Source organism: Piliocolobus tephrosceles, unplaced genomic scaffold, assembly GCF_002776525.5.
Source record: "Piliocolobus tephrosceles isolate RC106 unplaced genomic scaffold, ASM277652v3 unscaffolded_32648, whole genome shotgun sequence".
NCBI classification, from domain to species: domain Eukaryota; kingdom Metazoa; phylum Chordata; class Mammalia; order Primates; family Cercopithecidae; genus Piliocolobus; species Piliocolobus tephrosceles.
In genome coordinates, this window is record NW_022316141.1 from 633 (window position 1) to 20,768 (window position 20,136).

Sequence of the window (20,136 nt, forward strand, 5' to 3'; positions counted from 1 at the left end):
TTTCCTCTGTTGATTTTGAAATTGTACATTCATTTTTTTATTCTTTGTTAGTCTTCAATTTTTAGAGAACAATTCACTTAACAATGGGCTAAAACTAGTCAACATCTATACTTTTCTAAATAAACAATAAACTAGAGTGATTTTGTCTAAAAAATAAATAAAATAAAAATCAAATGAACTAAATAAGGCACCAGGGACCAATCCTGAAGAAACAGAGATATATGCCTTTCAGATAAAGAATTCAAAATGCTGTGTTGAGGAAACTCAAAGAAATTCAAGATAACACAGAAGTAATTTAGAATTCTATCAGATAAACTTAACAAATGTATTGAAATAATTAAAAATCAAGCAGAAATTCCACAGCTGAAAAATGCAACTGGCATACTGAACAATGGATTGGAGTCTTCTAACAGCAGAATTGATCAGTCAGAAGAAAGAATTAGTGATCTTGGAGCCAAGCTATTTGAAAATACACTGTCAGAAGAGACAGAAGAAAAAAAGAATAAAAAACAAAATGAAGCACACTTATAGGAACTAGAAAATAGACTTGAAAGGGCAATTCTAAGACTTATTGGCCTCAAAGAGGAGGTAGAGAAAGAGATAGGGTAGAAAGTTTATTCAAAGGGATAATTTAAAAGGACTTCCAAAACCTAGAGAAAGATAGCAATATGCAAGTACAAGAAAGTTATAGAACACCAAGCAGATTTAACTCAAAGAAGACTACCTCAAGGTATTTAATAATCAAACTCCCAAAGGTCAAGGACAAGGAAAGAATCCTAAAAGCAGTAAGAGAAAAGAAATAACCTACAATGGAGCTCCAATATGTCTGGCAGCAGACTTTTCAGTGGAAACCTTACAGGCCAGGATAGAGTGGCATAACATATTTAAAATGCTGAAAAGAAAAACAACAACAAAAATGTTTATACTAGAATATTATATCCAGCAAAAATATTCTTCAAACATGAAGGAGAAATAAAGACTTTTTCAGACAATCAGAAGCTGAGGGATTTCAACACCAGATCTGTCCTACAAGAAATGCTAAAAGGAGAACTTCAATCAGAAAGAAAAAGGATATTGATGAGCAAAAAGAAGTCATCTGAAGATACAAAACTCACTGGTAATAGTAAATGCACAGAAAAACACAGAACTTTATAACACCATAACAGTGGTGTTTAAGCTACTCTTAGAAGGACTAAAGGATGAACCAATCCAAAATAATAACTATAACAACTTTTTGTGACACAGACAGTACAATAAGATATAAACAGAAACAACAAAATGTGAAAAAGTTGGGGACGAAATTAAGGCACAGAGTCTTTATTAGTTGTCTTTTCGCTTGTTAGGTTGTTTATACAACAGCGTTAAGTTGTTATCATCTTAAAATAATAGGTTATAAGATAGTATTTGCAAGCCTCATGATAACCTCAAAACAAGAAAACAGATAATGGATACACAAAAAATAAAAAGCAAGAAACTAAATCATATCACCAGAGAAAATAATCTTCACTAAAAGGAAGACAGAAAGAAAAGAAAGAAGAAAGAGAAGACCACACACACACACATACACACACACACACACACACACAAGAATAAAACAAAAACACATAAAATGGCAGAAGTCAGTTCTTAGTTATAAATAATAACATTGAATGCAAATGGACTAAATTCTCCAATCAAAAGACATAGAGTGGCTGAAACATACTTCATGTATAAAAACATACATCGACTAAAAATAAAGGGATGGAAAAAGATATTCCATGCCAATGGAAACCAAGAGAAGAGCAGGCAGAGCTATACTTATCTCAGAAAAAATAGATTTCAAGACAAAATCTATAAGAAGAGACAAAGAAGGTCACTATATAATGATAAAGGGGTCAATTCGTCAAGAGGTTATAACAGTTTAAAATATATATGCGCCCAACACTGAAGCACCCAGATATATAAAGCGATATTATTAGAGATAAAGAGAGAGATAGACTCCAACACAATAATAGCTGGAGACTTCACCCCACTTTCAACGGTGGACAGAACTTCCAGACATAAAATCAACAAATAAACATCAGACTTAATATACACCATAGACCAGAAGGATCTAATAAATATTTACAGAACATTTCACCCAATGGCTGCACAATACACATTCTTTTCCTCAGCACATGGATCATTCTCAAGGATAGATCATATGTTGAGTCACAAAACAAATCTTAAAACATTAAAAAAATTGAAATAATGTCTGGCATCTTCTCTGATCACAACAGAATAAAACTATAAATCAAGCTGGGCATGGTGGCTCATACATGTAATCCCAGCACTTTGGGAGGCTGAGGCAGGTGGATCACAAGGTCAGAAGTTCTAGATCAGCCTGGCCAACAGGGTGAAACTCCATCTCTGCTAAAAATATATAAATTAGTTGGGCATGGTGGTAGGCACCTGTAATTCCAGTTACTTGGGAGGCTGAGGCAGGAGAATTTCTTGAATCTGGAAGGCAGAGGTTGAAGTGAGTCAAGATTGTGCCACTGCCCTCCAGCCTGGGTGACAGAGCAAGACGCTTTCTCAAAAAAAAAAAAAAAAAAAGAAAAGAAAAGAAAAGAAAACACTATAAGTCAATGACTAGAGAAATTTTGGAAGTTACACAAATACACATGATATTGTTAGGCTCTGTGTCCTCACCCAAATCTCAGCTTGAATTGTAATAATTTCCACGTGTTGTGGGAGGGACTCAGTGGGAAGTAGTTGAATCATGGAGGTGGGTTTTTCCCATGCTGTTCTTGTGATAGTAAATAAGTCTCATGAGATCTGATGGTTTTATAAAGGGAGTTCCCCTGCACATGCTCTCTTGCCTGCCACCATGTAAGACAACCTTTGCCATTCCTTCATCTTCTGCTATGATTGTGAGGCCTCCCCAGCCATGTGGAAATGTGAGGCCATTAAACATGTTTCCTTTATAAATTACCCAGTATCAGGTATGTCTTTATTAGCAGCATGAGAACAGACTAATACAACATAGAAATTAAACAATATGCTCCTGAATGTCCAGTGGGTCAACGAAGAAGTTAAAAAGAAAATTGAAAAAATTCTTGAAACAAATAATGGAAACACATATACCAAAACCTATGGAATATAGCAAAAGCAGCACTAAGAGGGAATTTTTTAGCTACAAGTGCCTACATCAAAAAAAGAAGAAAAATTTCAAGTAACAGGTCTGATGATGCATCTTAAGAACTAGAAAAGTAAGAGCAAACCAAATCCAAAATTAGTAGAAGAAATAATAAAGATCAGAGCAGAAACAAATGAAATTGAAATGAAAACAATACAAAAGATCAATAAAACAAAAAGTTGGTTTTTTGAAAAGTTAAACGAAATTGACAAACCTTTAGCCAGACTAAGAATAAAAGAGAAGATCCAAAAAAATAAAGTCAGAGATGAAAAGGAGACATTACAACTTATACTGATCTTTCTCACTCTTATAATCGGTGCTTCTCTCATAGGTTAAAATTTTTACTTATTTTAACCAGGGTTCCTAGGGGCGCTAGTGTTCCATAAGCTAGAGAATCAATATTTGGCCTTTATGTTGAATAATGACAGCCTTTATCCTGTTTGCAGAGGGAATAAAAGCTAATGAATAGAATTTCTCAATTCAAATTGTTCTCCAATAATGTTTTATAGGCTTTGGCTCCAGACTACTTTTCTGCTAGAGATTGCCCATACGTGACAGAAGAAAATGAAACTGCAAATTTATATCAATAGGAAACCTCAAAATTAACCATTTACTCTTGGTTCAACCATTTGTTGGGTGTTATTTTATTTCAAGACACTTGGGCTCATGGTTGTGATTTCGTAAGGTAGATTAAAAGTGTATAGGTGAAATAAAAAATGTATTGGTTTGTATTTTTTTAAAAAATTACTATAGAGACTATAGTGTTCTGCAAATAAGAGCAAATGTTATGAATCTCTGTCTCCTGAACAAGTCTGAGGTGTCCTGACTTGACTTGGAAAAATAAGTGCTATATTCCTCTAAAGAGTATGAATAGAAAAGATTTACGGACAAAGGCTACTCCTAAAATACTTGTAATGTGTCAAGTTATTAGCCAGTTGTTTTGAACTATTGCTAAAACTGGTATGTCTGAGGTTCAAACCAGTGTTTGAGACTCAGCCTAGAAATGCAGATCTAAGACCTTAGTATTGTTTTTCAACAGGGTTTTGTGATTGGGAAGCCCCATGAAGATTACTTTGAATAAACTGTCTGAAACTTGAAACTTCCAGTACATGTCCTCTAGCCTGTCTTTAAATACCCCTAGTAGGACCTTAATGTGACTCTAACTTCAAGGTAAAATAATAGCATCTGTGTCTGAGGCTATTATCACACGTGGATCTATGTAAAAGAAATGAATTGACTGAGTACATTTTTGGACTAGCAAAAGGCTTTATAATAGGAATTTATACTATTTTTATGTGGGTGTAAATATGAAATTGAATTCCTACAATTGCATTCCAAACTCTTTTAATCTTAGATAATGGAACATGACATAGTGTTTAAAACTGTAATTCTGAACTGATGATTACTCAACTACATATTACCCATGGCCTGAGAAGGGGAGAAAATTATCTTTATATATGCCGCCTTCATTCACGCAAGACATTTTATTTGTATTACCAATTTAATAAAATCTCTTGCTGTGCAAATCTTCTCCACATGTGGAGGCAGAGAACTAAAATATATAAAGCCAGTTCTTTGTGTTCTTCAACTCTTTAAAAATTGTGTATATGTAATATTTTGTCTGTTTTTTACATTTAAGAATATGGGATTTTGCCACTTTCAATTTTTTCTTAAGGTAGAAATCTCACAACATGAAACTCAGTTTTCATTACCCTATTTTGACCCATGTCTACTCTTATGGGGCTTCAATTCCCCAGCAAAATTCTGGTATTTTCCCAACACGGGGTAAAGGCAAAGAGAATTGACAGAGAGTCAACAAGACAGAGGAGAGAGTGATTTGAGATGATTTGAGACCAGACCAGAAAAAGCAGGATAAAGCTGGTTCAGGAATGGACAAGCCTTTAGGCAAATACCACAGAAAAAGGAAGATATAGGATAAGAGTAAAGGAGAAACAGTGAGTATAGTGAGGAGGTCTCTCTAATGGATGGATGAGACTAAATCTTGGCTCTGCCATTTACTGGCTTGTGTAACCTTGGAAGAGGTATTTCATCTCTTGGAACTTCCACTTCCTCATTTGGAAAATGGGGAAATTCCCATCTTCTAGAGCTGTGGTAAAAGAACTGTGTAAAGACTATTGCACTGGCACAATTACTTACAATTGTAATCCCAACACTTTGGAAGGCCGAAGCAGGCAAATCGCTTGAGGTCAGGAGTTCAAGACCAGCCTGGCCAACATGGCGAAACCTCATCTCTACTAAAAATACAAAAATTAGCCGGGCATGGTGGCACATGACTGTAGTCCTAGCTACCTGGGAGGCTGAGGCAGTAGAATCACTTGAACCTGGGAGGCAGAGGTTGCAGTGAGCTGAGATTGCACCATTGCACTCCAGCCTGGATGACAGAGTGACATCCATCTCAAAAAAAAATTATTGCACCTCAGGCAGTGTTTCTGCTCCTTCCTTTCAGTTCTTGCCGACCCTCTCCTTCCTGAGCAGAGACAAACATGTTGACACCATTACCATTTGAGTCTGTGCATCCCAAACTGTGCCTTGTATTTTAGTCTTTTTGCTACGGAGAACTTCAGATATTTACAGCCAAAAATAATCATAATCTATAATGCATCTTCATATAAGTATTACTCAGCTTAAATAATTACAAGTCATGGCCCAATTTTTTTCATCTACATTCTCATCTGCTTCCTACTGTCTGTATTAATTAGAAACAGAGGACATCATATCATTTTATCGATAAATGTTTTAGTATGTATCACTAAAAGATAAGAACTCTTTTCAAAAAATACAATCATGATACCATATCACAACTAAAATATTTACCAATTATTCCTTAATATCATTAAGTCCCATGTGCTTAAGTTTCTAATGTCTTATAAATATCTACAGTTTGCTTGAATTGGGATATGTTATATCCACAAATTACAAAAAGTGTCTTTTAAACCTCTTAATTGATTGGCTAATGTGCTCTTCTGTTTCCTGTATTACATGTGAAGAAGGGGATTCATCAGATTCAGGTTGATTTTGTTGCTACTGATGGTATTATTGCTACTGTTATTCTCTGTCCAATAAGTTATATCAGCCACATGAATACGACCAAGTTTTATTGCTATTGGTGATGTAATTTTTTCCAAACTGATAAACAACTCTTAAAAACGTCTGAACAAATCAATATACAATCTTTCCTGAATTTAAACAATAAATAGTTACATCCTAAAGACTTTGGTATATATTAAAACTGCAAAAATATTTTGCATTTATATGAAATATAGAGTTAGGCTATAGGCTCATACAATTCTAATCTTTTTTTTTTTGGGGGGGGGGCGGGGGGGACAGAGTCTGGTTCTGTCACCCAAGCTGGAATGCAGTGGCATGATCTCAGCTCACTGCAACTTTACCTCCCCGGTTCAAGCGATTCTCCTGCCTCAACCTCCAGAGTAGCTGGGATTACAGGCACCTGCCACCAGGCCCAGCTAATTTTTGTATTTATTTTAGTAGAGATGGGGTTTCATCATGTTGACCAGGCTGATCTTGAACTCCTGACCTCAAGTAATTCACTCCCTTTGGCCTCCCAAAGTGCAGGGATTACAGGTAGGAACCACTGCACCTGGCCAGATAATTGTAATCTATTTTTCACCTGCATGAATGCCTAGAAAAGCATGTGTCATGTGGGAACATTATTTACTAAGTAGGATTATCTGCCACTTTGTGAAAAGTCTAGCATCTCTTGGTTCTGTCTACCAAATGCCACTAATACCCTACCCAAATCTTTGTAACTACTATCAACATCCTCTTACGTTTACAAAATGTTCTCTATGGTTCACTTTGTCCCCTGCTGAAAACCACTAAATTAGTTTAAGCAACAACAAAAGAGGAAATTGGTTTTCATTGCATATATGTGGTAATTTAAGAAAAGGAAATAAGAAAAATGTCTAGTGAGGGGTGGTTCCAAGATGGCCGAATAGGAACAGCTCCAGGCTACAGCTCCCAGCATGAACAATGCAGAAGACGGGTGATTTCTGCATTTGCCACTGAGGTACCAGGTTCATCTCACTGGGGCGTGTTGGACAGTGGGTGCAGGACAGTGGGCGCAGCCCACCAAGTGAGAGCCAAAGCAGGGCAAGGCATCGCCTCACCCAGGAAGCACAAGGGGGAAGGGAATTCCCTTTCCTAGCCAAAGGAAACTGTGACAGACAGCACCTGGAAAATCGGGTCACTCCCACTCTAATACACTTTTCCAAGGGTCTTAGCAAATGGCACACCAGGAGATTATATCCAGTGCCTGGCTCAGAGGGTCCCACGCCCATGGAGCTTCACTCATTGCTAGCACAGCAGTCTGAGATCTAACTGCAAGGCAGCAGCCAGGCTGGGGGATGGGCGATTGCCATTGCAGAGGCTTGAGTAGGTAAACAAAGCAGATAGGAAGCTTGAAATGGGTGGAGCCCACCAGCTCAAGGAGGCTTGTGTGCCTCTGTAGACTCCACCTCTGGGGGCAGGGCATAGCCAAACAAAAGGCAGCAGAAACCTCTGCAGACTTTAATGTCCCTGTCTGACAGCTTTGAAGAGAGTAGTGGTTCTCCCGGAACGTAGTTTGAGATCTGAGAATGAACAGACTGCCTCCTCAAGTGGGTCCCTGACCCCCAGGGAGCCTAACTGGGAGGCACCCCTGAGTAGGAGCAGACTGACACCTCCCATGGCCGGGTACCTCTCTGAGACGAAGCTTCCAGAGGAATGATCAGGCAGCAACATCTGCTGTTCAGCAATATTCACTCTTCTGCAGCCTCCGCTGCTGATATCCAGGCAAACAGGGTCTGGAGTGGGCCTCCAGCAAACTCTAACTGAGGGTCCTGACTGTTAGAAGGAAAACTAACAAACAGAAAGGATAACCACACTAAGACCCCATCTGTACGTCATCATCATCAAAGACCAAAGGTAGATAAAACCACAAAGATGGGGGAAAAAACAGAGCAGAAAAGCTGAAAATTCTAAAAATCAGAGCACCTCTCCCCTTCGAAAGGAATGCAGCGCTCCTCATAGCAATGGAACAAAGCTGGATGGAGAATGACTTTGACAAGTTGAGAGAAGGCTTCAGACGATCAAACTTCTCTGAGCCAAAGGAGGAAGTTCAAATCCATCATAAAGAAGCTTAAAACCTTGAAGAAAGATTAGATGAATGGCTAACTAGAATAACCAATGTAGAGAAGTCCTTAAATGACCTGATGGAGCTGAAAACCATGGCATGAGAACTATGTGACGAATGCACAAGCTTCAGTAACCAATTTGATCAACTGGTAGAAAGGGTATCAGTGATTGAAGATCAAATGAATGAAATAAAGTGAGAAGAGAAGTTTAGAGAAAAAAGAGTAAAAAGAAATTAACAAAGCCTCAAAGAAATATGGGACTATATAAAAAAAAAAAAAAAAAAAAAAAAAAAAAAAAACTACGTCTGATTGGTGTACCTGAAAGTGACGGGGAGAATGGAACCAGGTTGGAAAACACTCTGCAGGATATTATCCAGGAGAACTTCCCCAACCTAGCAAGGCAGGCCAACATTCAAATTCAGGAAATACAGAGAATGCCACAAAGATATTCCTCGAGAAGAGCAACTCCAAGATACATAATTGTCAGACTCACCAAAGTTGAAATGAAGGAGAAAATGTTAAGGGCAGCCAGAGAGAAACGTCGGGTTACCCACAAAGGAAAGCCCGTTAGACTAACAGCGGGTCTCTCAGCAAAATCTCTATAAGCCAGAACAGAGTGGGGGCCAATATTCAACATCCTTAAAGAAAAGAGTTTTCAACCCAGAATTTCATATCCAGCCAAACAAAGCTTCATAAGTGAAGGAGAAATAAAATCCTTTACAGACAAGCAAATGCTGAGAGATTTTGTCACCAATAGACCTGCCCTACAGGAGCTCCTAAAGGAAGCACTAAACATGGAAAGGAACAACTACTAGCAGCCACTGTAAAAACATGTCAAAATGTAAAGACCATCGATGCTAGGAAGAAACTGCATCAACTAACAAGCAAAATAACCAGCTAACATCATAATGATAGGATCAAATTCACACATAACAATATTAACCTTAAATGTAAATGGGCTAAATGGTCCAATTGAAAGACACAGACTGGCAAATTGGATAAAGAGTCAAGACCCATCAGTCTGCTGTATTCAGAAGACCCATCTCACATGCAGAGACACACATAGGCTCAAAATAAAGGGATGAAGGAAGATCTACCAAGCAAATGGAAAACAAAAAAAGGCAGGGGTTGCAATCCTAGTGTCTGACAAAACAGACTTTAAACCATCAAAGATCCAAAGAGACAAGGCCATTACATAATGGTAAAGGGATCAATTAAACAAGAAGAGCTAACTATCCTAGATATATATGCACCCAATACAGGAGCACCCAGATTCATAAAGCAAGTCCTTAGAGACAAAGAGACTTAGACTCCCACACAATAGTAATGGAAGACTTTAACATCCCACTGTCAACATTAGACAGATCAACGAGACAGAAAGTTAACAAGGATATCCAGGAATTGAACTCAGCTCTGCACCAAGAGGACCTAATAGACATCTACAGAACTCTCCATTCCAAATCAACAGAATATACATTCTTCTCAGCACCACATCCCACTTATTCCAAAATTGATCTCATAGTTGGAAGTAAAGCACTCCTCAGCAAATGTAAAAGAACAGAAATTATAACAAACTGTCTCTCAGATCACAGTGCAACCAAACTAGAACTCAGGATTAAGAAACTCAACCAAAACCGCTCAACTACATGGAAACTGAACAACCTGCTCCTGAATGACTACTGGGTACATAACGAAATGAAGGCAGAAATAAAGATGTTCTTTGAAACCAATGAGAACAAAGATACAGCATACCAGAATCTCTGGGACACATTTAAAGCAGTGTGTAGAGGGAAATTTATAGCACTAAGTGCCCAAAAGAGAAAGCAGGAAAGATCTAATATTGACACCCTAACATCACAATTAAAAGAGCTAGAGAAGCAAGAGCAAACACATTCAAAAGCTAACCGAAGGCAAGAAATAAGTAAGATCAGAGCAGAACTGAAGGAGATAGAGACACAAAAAACCCTTCAAAAAATCAATGAATCCAGTAGCTGGTTTTTGGAAAAGATCAACAAAATTGATAGACCACTAGCAAGACTAATAAAGAAGAAAAGAGAGAAGAATCAAATAGATGCAATAAAAATGACAAAGGGGATATCACCATCGACCCCACAGAAATACAAACTACCATCAGAGTGCTGTAAACACCTCTATGCAAATAAACTAGAACACCTAGAATAAATGGATAAATTCCTGGAACCTAGAAGAAATGGATAAATTCTTGGACACATACACTCTCCCAAGATTAAACCAGGAAGATGTTGAATCCCTGAATAGACCAATAACAGGCTCTGAAATTGAGGCAATAATTAATAGCCTGCCAACCAAAAAAGTCCAGGACCAGACGGATTCACAGCCGAATTCTACCAGAGGTACAAGGAGGAGCTGGTACCCTTCCTTCTGAAACTATTCCAATCAATAGAAAAAGAGGGAATCCTCTCTAACTCATTTTATGAGGCCAACATCATCCCGATACCAAAGCCTAGCAGAGACACACACAAAAAAGAGATTTTTAGACCAATATCCCTGATGATCATCGATGCAAAAATCCTCAATAAAATGCTGGCAAACCGAATCCAGCAGCACATCAACAAGCTTATCCACCATGATCAAATGGGCTTCATCCCTGGGATACAAGGCTAGTTCAATATATGCAAATCAATAAACGTAATCCAGCATATAAACAGAACCAAACACTAAAACCACGTGATTATCTCAATAGATGCAGAAAAGGCCTTCGACAAAATTCAACAGCCCTTCATGCTAAAAACGCTCAATAAATTCGGTATTGATGGAACATATCTGAAAATAATAAGAGCTGTTTATGACAAACCTGCAACCAATATCATACTAAATGGGCAAAAACTGGAAGCATACCCCTTGAAAACTGGCACAAGACAGGGATGCCTTCTCTCACCACTCCTATTCAACGTTGTGTTGGACATTCTGGCCAGGGCAATCAAGCAAGAGAAAGAAATAAAGGGTATTCATTTAGGAAAAGAGGAAGTCAAATTGTCAATGTTTGCAGATGACATGATTGTATATTTAGAAAACCCCATCGTCTCAGACCAAAATCTCCTTCAGCTGATAAGCACCTTCAGCAAAGTCTCTGGATACAAAATCAATGTGCAAAAATCACAAGCATTCTTATTCACCGATAACAGACAAACAAAGAGCCAAATCATGAGTGAGCTCCCATTCACAATTGCTTCAAAGAGAATAAAATACCTAAGAATCCAACTTACAAGGGATGTGAAGGACCTCTTCAAGGAGAACTACAAACCACTGCTCAACAAAATAAAAGAGGACACAAACAAATGGAAGAATATTCCATGCTCATGCATAGGAAGAATCAATATCGTGAACATGACCATATTGCCCAAGGTAATTTATAAATTCAATGCCATCCCCATCAAGCTACCAATGACTTTTTTCACAGAATTAGAAAAAAACTACTTTAAAGTTCATGTGGAACCAAAAAAGAGGCCGCATTGCCAAGACAATCCTAAGCCGAAAGAACAAAGCTGGAGGCATCATGCTACCTGACTTTACACTACAAGGCTACAGTAACCAAAACAGCATGGTACTGGTACCAAAACAGAGATATAGACCAATGGAACAGAGCAGAGCCCTCAGAAATAATACCACACATCTACAACCATCTGATCTTTGACAAACCTGAGAAAAACAAGAAATGGGGAAAGGATTTCCTATTTAATAAATGGTACTGGGAAAACTGGCTAACCATATGTAGGAAGCTGAAACTGGATCCCTTCCTTACACCTTATACAGAAATTAATTCAAGGTGGATTAAAGACTTAAATGTTAGACCTAAGACTATAAAAACCCTAGAAGGAAACCGAGGCAATACCATTCAGGACATAGGCATGGGCAAGGACTTCATGACTAAAACACCAAAAGCAATGGCAACAAAAGCCAAAATAGACAAATGGGATCTAACTAAACTTAAGAGCTTTTGCACAGCAAAAGAAACTATCATCAGAGTGAACAGGCAACATACAGTGTGAGAGAAAAGTTTTGCAATCTACTCAATGGACAAAGGGCTAATATCCAGAACCTACAAAGAATTTAAACAAATTTACAAGAAAAAAATCAAACAACCCTATCAAAAAGTGGGCAAAGGATATGAACAGACACTTCTCAAAAGAAGACATTTATGCAGCCAACAGACACATGAAAATATGCTTATCATCACTGGGCATCAGAGAAATGCAAATCAAAACCACAATGAGATACCATCTCACACCAGCTAGAATGACGATCATTAAAAAGTCAGGAAACAACAGATGCTGGAGAGGATGTGGAGAAATAGGAATGCTTTTATACTATTGATGGGAGTGTGAGTGTAAAGTAGTTCAACCATTATGGAAGACAGTGTGGCGATTCCTCAAGGATCTAGAACTAGAAATACCATTTGACCCAGTGATCCCATTACTGGGTATATACCCAAAGGATTATAAATCCTGCTACTATAAAGACACATGCAAACGTATGTTTCTTGTGGCATCATCATAACAACAAAGACTTGGAACCAACCCAAATGTCCATCAATGATAGACTAGATTAAGAAAATGTGGCACATATACACCATGGAATACTATGCAGCCATAAAAAAGGAAGAGTTTGTGTCCTTTTTAGGGACATGGATGAAGCTGGAAACCATCATTCTCAGCAAACTATCGCAAGAACAGAAAACCAAACACCACATGTTCTCACTTATGGTGGGAATTGAGCAATGAGAACATTTGGACACAGGGTGGGGAACATCACACACTGGGACCTGTTGTGGGGTGGGGGAAGGGGGAAGGGATAGCATTAGGAGATATACCTAATGTGAATGATGAGTTAATGGGTGCAGCACAACAACATGGCACATGTATACATATGTAACAAACCTGCACGTTGTGCACATGTACCCTAGAACTTAAAGTATAATTTAAAAAAATAATAGAAAGAAAAATGTATGGTATGGGGAATGAATATTGAAACACTCACAAATTTAAAGCCTTCAGAAGTTTTTCTCAGCTGACAGAATTTTATTTCTCCAAAAGATGCTGGAAAATATGAGCAGGCTCTCTGGTAAAACCAATGAGGTCATAATGACTTTATGCTAATATATGCAGTTCAAGTAGAGAAAGTTTTAACAGCTAGAAAAAATCATCCAGACTGGTACAGGTAGGGACACTGGGAGAGCGACAAGAAATGACAAGCCCATTTTTAATTCTTTACTAAGAGTAAGTAAAAATTTATAAATCTTCTAATGCTGTATTTACATAATTGGCCCATAATGTTCAAAAGGAATTTTGCTACATCTCTGAGATGGAGGAAATACAGTCAAACGTTTACTTCCCTTTAACTTACCTTATGGGTTATATGTCTTGACTTTTTCTTTTCGACTTTTAAAAAGTTACTTTATTATCTTTAAAAATCATTTTTGAATCTGTGTTAGAAGATATTTTAGTATTATTTCTGAAAGCAGGTATTATTCATGGTACCTAGCCAGTTTTTAAGAAATAGCAGAATCTTATTAACTATTTTTAATAAACTCACTCATCCAGTAATCATCATTTATATATCTTATTACTGTATATAATCATGTACTTTCATATTTGTTAATTTTATTGTCATACTATCATTATCATGAAACATTAAGTGTGAGTGTTTTACACAGAGTAGAAACTGAATTAAGTGATTTCTTCTAAATCATACTGCTGGCAAAACTAGGCAAAGAATTTAGGTGTTCTGGCTTTGATTTTACTATTTCTACCAATAGGCTTCTTTTTGCATTGAAGTTTTATGGTTTCTATTCTTGCTGCCTAGCTGTTTTCATGTGCTCAAAGTATTTGTCAAGAAAGAGAGAGAAGGAAAAAAAAAAAAGAAGAAAAGAGTTGTGATTAATTTCCCCAGTATGTACATACTGGCCTTGACTCTTAGAAATACAAAACAAGATATCAATAACTTTGGTGGCAAAGTCTGGTAGAAGATATGGCTCTCCTAAGAGCAAATTACATTATTTAATGTCTGCAAACTGCAAAGAAGGTACAGCATCAACATAGTAATTGCTCAGAAACTGGAACTTGGTTACTATGGAGACATTACGTCATAGTTCTAAGAGTCAGTGTTGGCCAGATGCAACAATTGTAGTCGTAAAGGTCTCTTTGCAAAGTTACTGCCCTGTCTCTCAAGCTGCTTCCAGTGAATGCTACACACCTTCACCGTGGTTTGTCTGATATCCTTAGCCAAGATCAGGATTGGCTAGGTTGGTACTTACATATCCACATGAGAATTCTGGTTCTGGAACTAGTTTGGTAAAGAAATTATTAAACCTGGTTGATGTTTGAAGGTAGTTGGATTAACAGGTGAGGTCACTTTGGAAAGAAAAATCTGCCTTGAACCTCAGCGATATTCATTGTCTGATGTCATGATCTGCTTTCCTAGGAAAGGAAAGAAGAAATCTCTTCTAGCCAAGATGAAAGATACACAAGACATTCAGGAAGCTCTGGAGGCAAATGCAGAATAAAGGCTATGAACAGGAAGATAAGATGGAGAAACAAGAACAGTGAGCCTGCATAGATGCAACAAAAGCAGAGTTAGAGCTGAGTTATAAAGGAGGAATGATGGCATGCTTGACCGCTTTTGTTTTAATACCTTATGAACCAGTTAGAATTAGAATACATCTCACAAAGTTTCTAGAAATAAAGGACTGTAGCATACAACTAGTTCCACAACTACTGTTTTATAAGGTTCTGGTCCTTGAGAAGTATAAAAATCCACCTGGACAGATCTCCATAGTATAAGACCTAGCTGAGATTCCAAAGTTCCCATTTAATATGTTAAGGCAATTTACAGAAACAGTTTCTTTCTAGAACTATTTTACAGAACTGGGGACAAAAAAAATTACCAGAATATTGGTTTTAGAAATGTCTGTGAGAATGTTATATAAAATTATAATCACTGTTTTTACATTTAATATAAATCATCAACTAAAGCATTACCATTGGTTTTCCAATGTTTTCTTTAAAATTGACTTATTGAGTATACATAATTTAATGCTATTGTTACTTTGGACCTAAAAGTCCTATGTTGATTGTTCAGTCCAAGTCCATTTTAAAATATTTGTTCTTAGAGGTCCTCTGAGAAATGATTGTCATCAATATGATCAATGCAGCATCTCCCAAAGTAACACTGAAATGCTAGACTTAAGCTTTTGTAACTGCCCCTGGTTTAATGTTAATCAATTATAGAAGGAGCGAGATACAAAGAAGGGGCTTAGAAAATTACTTATGCTTAAGGAAAAGTTAACTAAGCACTGAGAAAAATCTCTCATCTTCCAAAAGAAGACTAATAGGTAGGCAAGTGGAAGGTTCAGATGATGGGCTGTATCATATGAGTTTGTTCCTGAAATGTCTCAGCTCTTCCAAAGATGTGTGCAGCCATTAGAAATTTCTTATTTGGCCAGGCATAGTGGCTCATGCCTGTAATTCCAGCAATTTGGGAGGCCAAGGCAAAAGAATCACTTGGGGCCAGGAGTATTAGAGACCAGCCTGGGTGACATAGCAACACCACATGTCTACACAATTTTTTTTCAAAATTAGCAGGCATGGTGCCATGCGCCTGTAGTCTCAGCACATGGGAGGCTGAGGTGGGAGGATCACTTGAACCCAGGAGTTGGTGGTTGCAGTGAACTATGATTGTACCACTGTACTCCAGTCTGGATGACAGAGCAGACCCTGTCTCATAAAAAAAAAAAAAAAAGAAAAGAAAAGAAAAGAAAAATTTCTTATTCACCTACCAAAATAAGAATACCTTATAGCTCCAGGACAGGTTTCTGTGATTGCAAAGATTTTGTTAGGGCTTCTTGGGAATCTTTTGTGGAATTAAATTTATTTTAAAGTGCTATTGTTTTACTAGAGGAAAAAAAATTGAGATCTTATAAAATGAACATGCTGAAAAGAATAGCCAGTCTACTATGAAGCCCAGATGTAAGGAATGTTGAAAGAGAAAAACATTTCTCTGCTGTTGTAGTCAATGTCAGGGAGAAGTCCTGTCTTACAATCCTGTCTCATGTTGAACAAAGATGAAATATCTGTAATCTGACAATTTACCTCAAAGTCTCCTTCCCACTACCTCTACAGTCATATTCAATAGTGTATCTTCGTAGGTTAGAGCTTTTCTAACAAATATGAATTCTTGGAGTGTCAGCAGGATGTTAAGTGCACGTGCTTATTAACTAGTAATAATGACATTTTCAAAGCCTAGTAATCATGACATTTTCAAAGCCAATGCCATTTAATTATTTTAAAAATTTGCCTGAGATGTCTGTGCCTTCTGAGAGGCACATTAAGAGCAGTCTAGCTTTGAATACAAAACTCTCCAGGTATAAGATTTCTGATAAAGGAACTTTCACATTGTAGAACAAAATGATTGTGAATACCTCTTGGTAAACAAAGAGATATTGAGGGTGACAGCAGCAAGATGGCAGAGTAGGAAACTCCAGGCCCTCATTCTCCTATAAGGACCTGAAAGAAAAACATGTAGAGGCTGGCTAAAATAACTTTATAAGAGCTCTGGGAAATAGATCAAAACAGAGATAATTCATGGAGGCAAAATAATTAGTTCCTGACTTATAGTGGATAGATATGTGGACCCCAGAAAGGGGATGGTTGAACTGGCCATTTGTTTCATTTTTCAGAGAAATAAAGGGTTTGGATTCAAGGACTTTGTTCACAATTTAAGCATTGAACACGCATGCATACATACATGCACCTTCAAAAATTGCTTTGAGGTCACTGGGAAGAACCTCAATGTGACTCATAAAATGAAATGTCCTAAGTCTTTTCAGGATTCATGTCAATGAAGTGTTGTTTAACTTGTAAAATAATTGTATTGAAGTTTATGAACCTTGTTCAATGATTGTGCACTAGTTAACAAATGCTTTTATAGTTATAAAAAAGAAAGGAAATCTTTGTTCATGGTAAGATTCACTTAGTACGTACTAAAAATAGTACGTGAAAATGATCTTTTTTCTCTCTCTTTTCTGTCATCCCCTCCAATACACATACACACACACAAACATGTACAGTTTATTTGAAGGCAGACATTCACTAAACAATCTTAATATAGAAAAGTTAGTTAAGCAGCAACAGGAATTAAAGGAAAAGCATAAAGGAAACAATGATATATTAAACCAGAATTATAATCATGATTTTATGGTAATGAAAATGGGAAATATGATAAATGAACAAAGTGGAGGTATAAATGGCTTATAAAGTCTCAACTTAGAGTAAAAAAATACATTTAAAAGCCTGGAAGGAGATGGTAAAATGTCTTGTTGGTGGTATTGTGATGATTAGTATTATCTTTTTTCTACTTACACATTTTCAGAACCATCTACAATAGAAATTTGTTAATTTTCAAATATTTTAAAGCATATAATAAATTGATAATAAAGTGTTTTATTTAGATTGTTAGAACTAGAAATACAAGATGCTATTATGCTTGTGTTGGATGCATATTTAACCTTTGAAAAGCAGAATTCTGGGTAATAATGATAGCCCATGCTTCTTTTATTAACAGCCAGTTTTACTTTCTTATTTATTTGTTTTGTTTATTATATTTTTTGTACACAGAAGAGAAGACAAACTTGGAACTCCACCAGTATATTCTTTAGTACATTTTTCCCCAAAGATGATGGGTTCAGTTGCCACAACACCGCCATTGTCATCTTCATTATCCAGTGGAATGCCTCTTGGTTATCATCTGTCTAGTCCTCAGATTAGTGGAGTAACTATATCAACAACTGGACAATTGACTTCTAAAGCTACTGCGGGTAGCTTTTCCCGAGTGGAAAACAGTTTGGGTAAGCAAAATATGAACCCCATATTTTTAGAGTACTTTTAGAGCATATATTTCAATAGATTGCATATATGACTCTCAGCCAGAATGATGTTTTATTATTAGTCCCCCAAAATGCTAACTTCTTAGCATCTTATGAAAAGTAACTTAACTATGGTCATCACTGATCCTAGAACTGGGGTGTTAAATTCAGGCCACATACATGCATGTGCCAAATATATCATCCTTATAATTAAGATATCTTGAGTTATCATGATGGTTCTTGAGTTGGCTGCTAACATACATTAGAATTGCTAGAGAATTAAAAATTCCAATGTATAGCATTAACTGCCCTTTCTCTGAACACTGCCAGAAAGTTTAAGCCATATCTTGTGTACTTTGTGCCTTTAGGAGATGTATGGCTTAAGTAAGGAATAGACAGGTAGACGAGACAAAGATGTAACATAAAGTAGGTATAAAATAATGGAGAGAAAGTGGTAAAACAATAAGGAGAATTTGAAGGAGAGGAAAATGAAAACGGTACTATGATCAGAAAAAGTAAAGTTTTGACTGTTATCAACAATGTGCTCAACAATACCCATGCTCTAGGGTGTTTGTTTCTCATCATGTTTAGGGAACTTTGAGGGTATGTTTTGTGGTTTACTGAAAACACTATCATCCTTTAAAACACAGGCCCTACTGTTTTTCTACAATGTTAGGCATCAGGTAGAGTACTTAACATCTCAGCATCTCATTTTCCACCACTGCAAAATGGAGATTAAAATAGAAATGTCACAGGGCTATCCTAAGGATTAAATTTTATGAAAATTACCTAGCACATAATAAACACTCAATAAACATTAGTTGTTCATAGATTTGGAGTTTGTGTTTCAATTGCCAATCAACTAACAAGTTTCAAAACTGGTAGCACAAATAGTCCAGTGACTATCTGATGCCTCCATTATCCTCTACCATTCTGTACTCATTTACAGCCTGGCTGCCCCTCATCTATATTTCATTTTGTTTCTGATATTTTTAAAGAATCTTTGATGCAGGTTACATAGGGTTTTTTTCTCCTGCCATCAAGTTATATAGGGTTTTTATCTCCTGCCATTATGCTCATATTCCCTATGTTTCCTTTGTTGTATGACAAATATAAAATTTCCCAAGAAATCTCCTAAGTTTACACTGACCTTTAGGATGACCAAAACCCACATACTGAAAATGCAAATACAAATTTTAGATCTGGGAAGAAAAGATTTTCTGTCATTCATCATTATATCATCATGGCATATGTTCTATATTTGGGTTAAACTTTGGCTCCTTGCAATGGGGCAAAAAAATGAAATACGGTGGCTTCCCCTTACAGTATGGGAGCTGAATTGGGATGTAGTCTTCTCCTTCCATTACTGTAGATTCCACTTCTCTAGGTAGATGTCTAGGTTCATTGAGATTTGTTGCACTTGGTTCATTGCCATCTTTTGTTCTAGACAAAATAACAACTGGGACGAAAGTTAATGTGTCTTCTTTTCTCCTGAAATAGCAAGGCCTTTATTTCTCGAGATGAGCTATTAAGAAAGATGCTATATATTATCCTTTCTCAAAGGAATTTAAGGATTAAGGAAGTACTCAACTGAGAATGAATTAATGTAATTCCAAATGTTTCTTTTTTTCTCAACAAAATACTTTGAGGAATCTTCTTTAAGAACGATGGTTTTATTCCTTTATATCTTTCACCGTGTTTTGGTTTTGCTAAAGATGTAAGATTCAAACTCTAGATTGTCTTAATCCTTTGAGGATTTTGGACCGAGAGTCACATTAACCAAAACTCTGTACTGTAATAATAGCTATCATTTACTAGCAGATAAATATTAAATATTATGCTAGACACCTACATGATCTTCAGCTCTCTTATCTCCTTACACAAAGTAGTGATATCTTTATTTTCTGTTCAGGAAAATGGAAACATGG

The 20,136-nt window shown here is 36.8% G+C and overlaps 1 long non-coding RNA gene across 1 annotated transcript; it reads left to right on the forward strand.

Moving 5' to 3' along the window:
- Positions 1 to 14,471: 14,471 nt before the first annotated feature.
- Positions 14,472 to 18,190, forward strand: LOC113222637. Its single transcript, XR_003308489.1, has 3 exons — positions 14,472 to 14,690; positions 14,770 to 14,890; positions 17,961 to 18,190. It is a non-coding gene; the product is annotated as an uncharacterized LOC113222637 (long non-coding RNA).
- Positions 18,191 to 20,136: the final 1,946 nt, after the last annotated feature.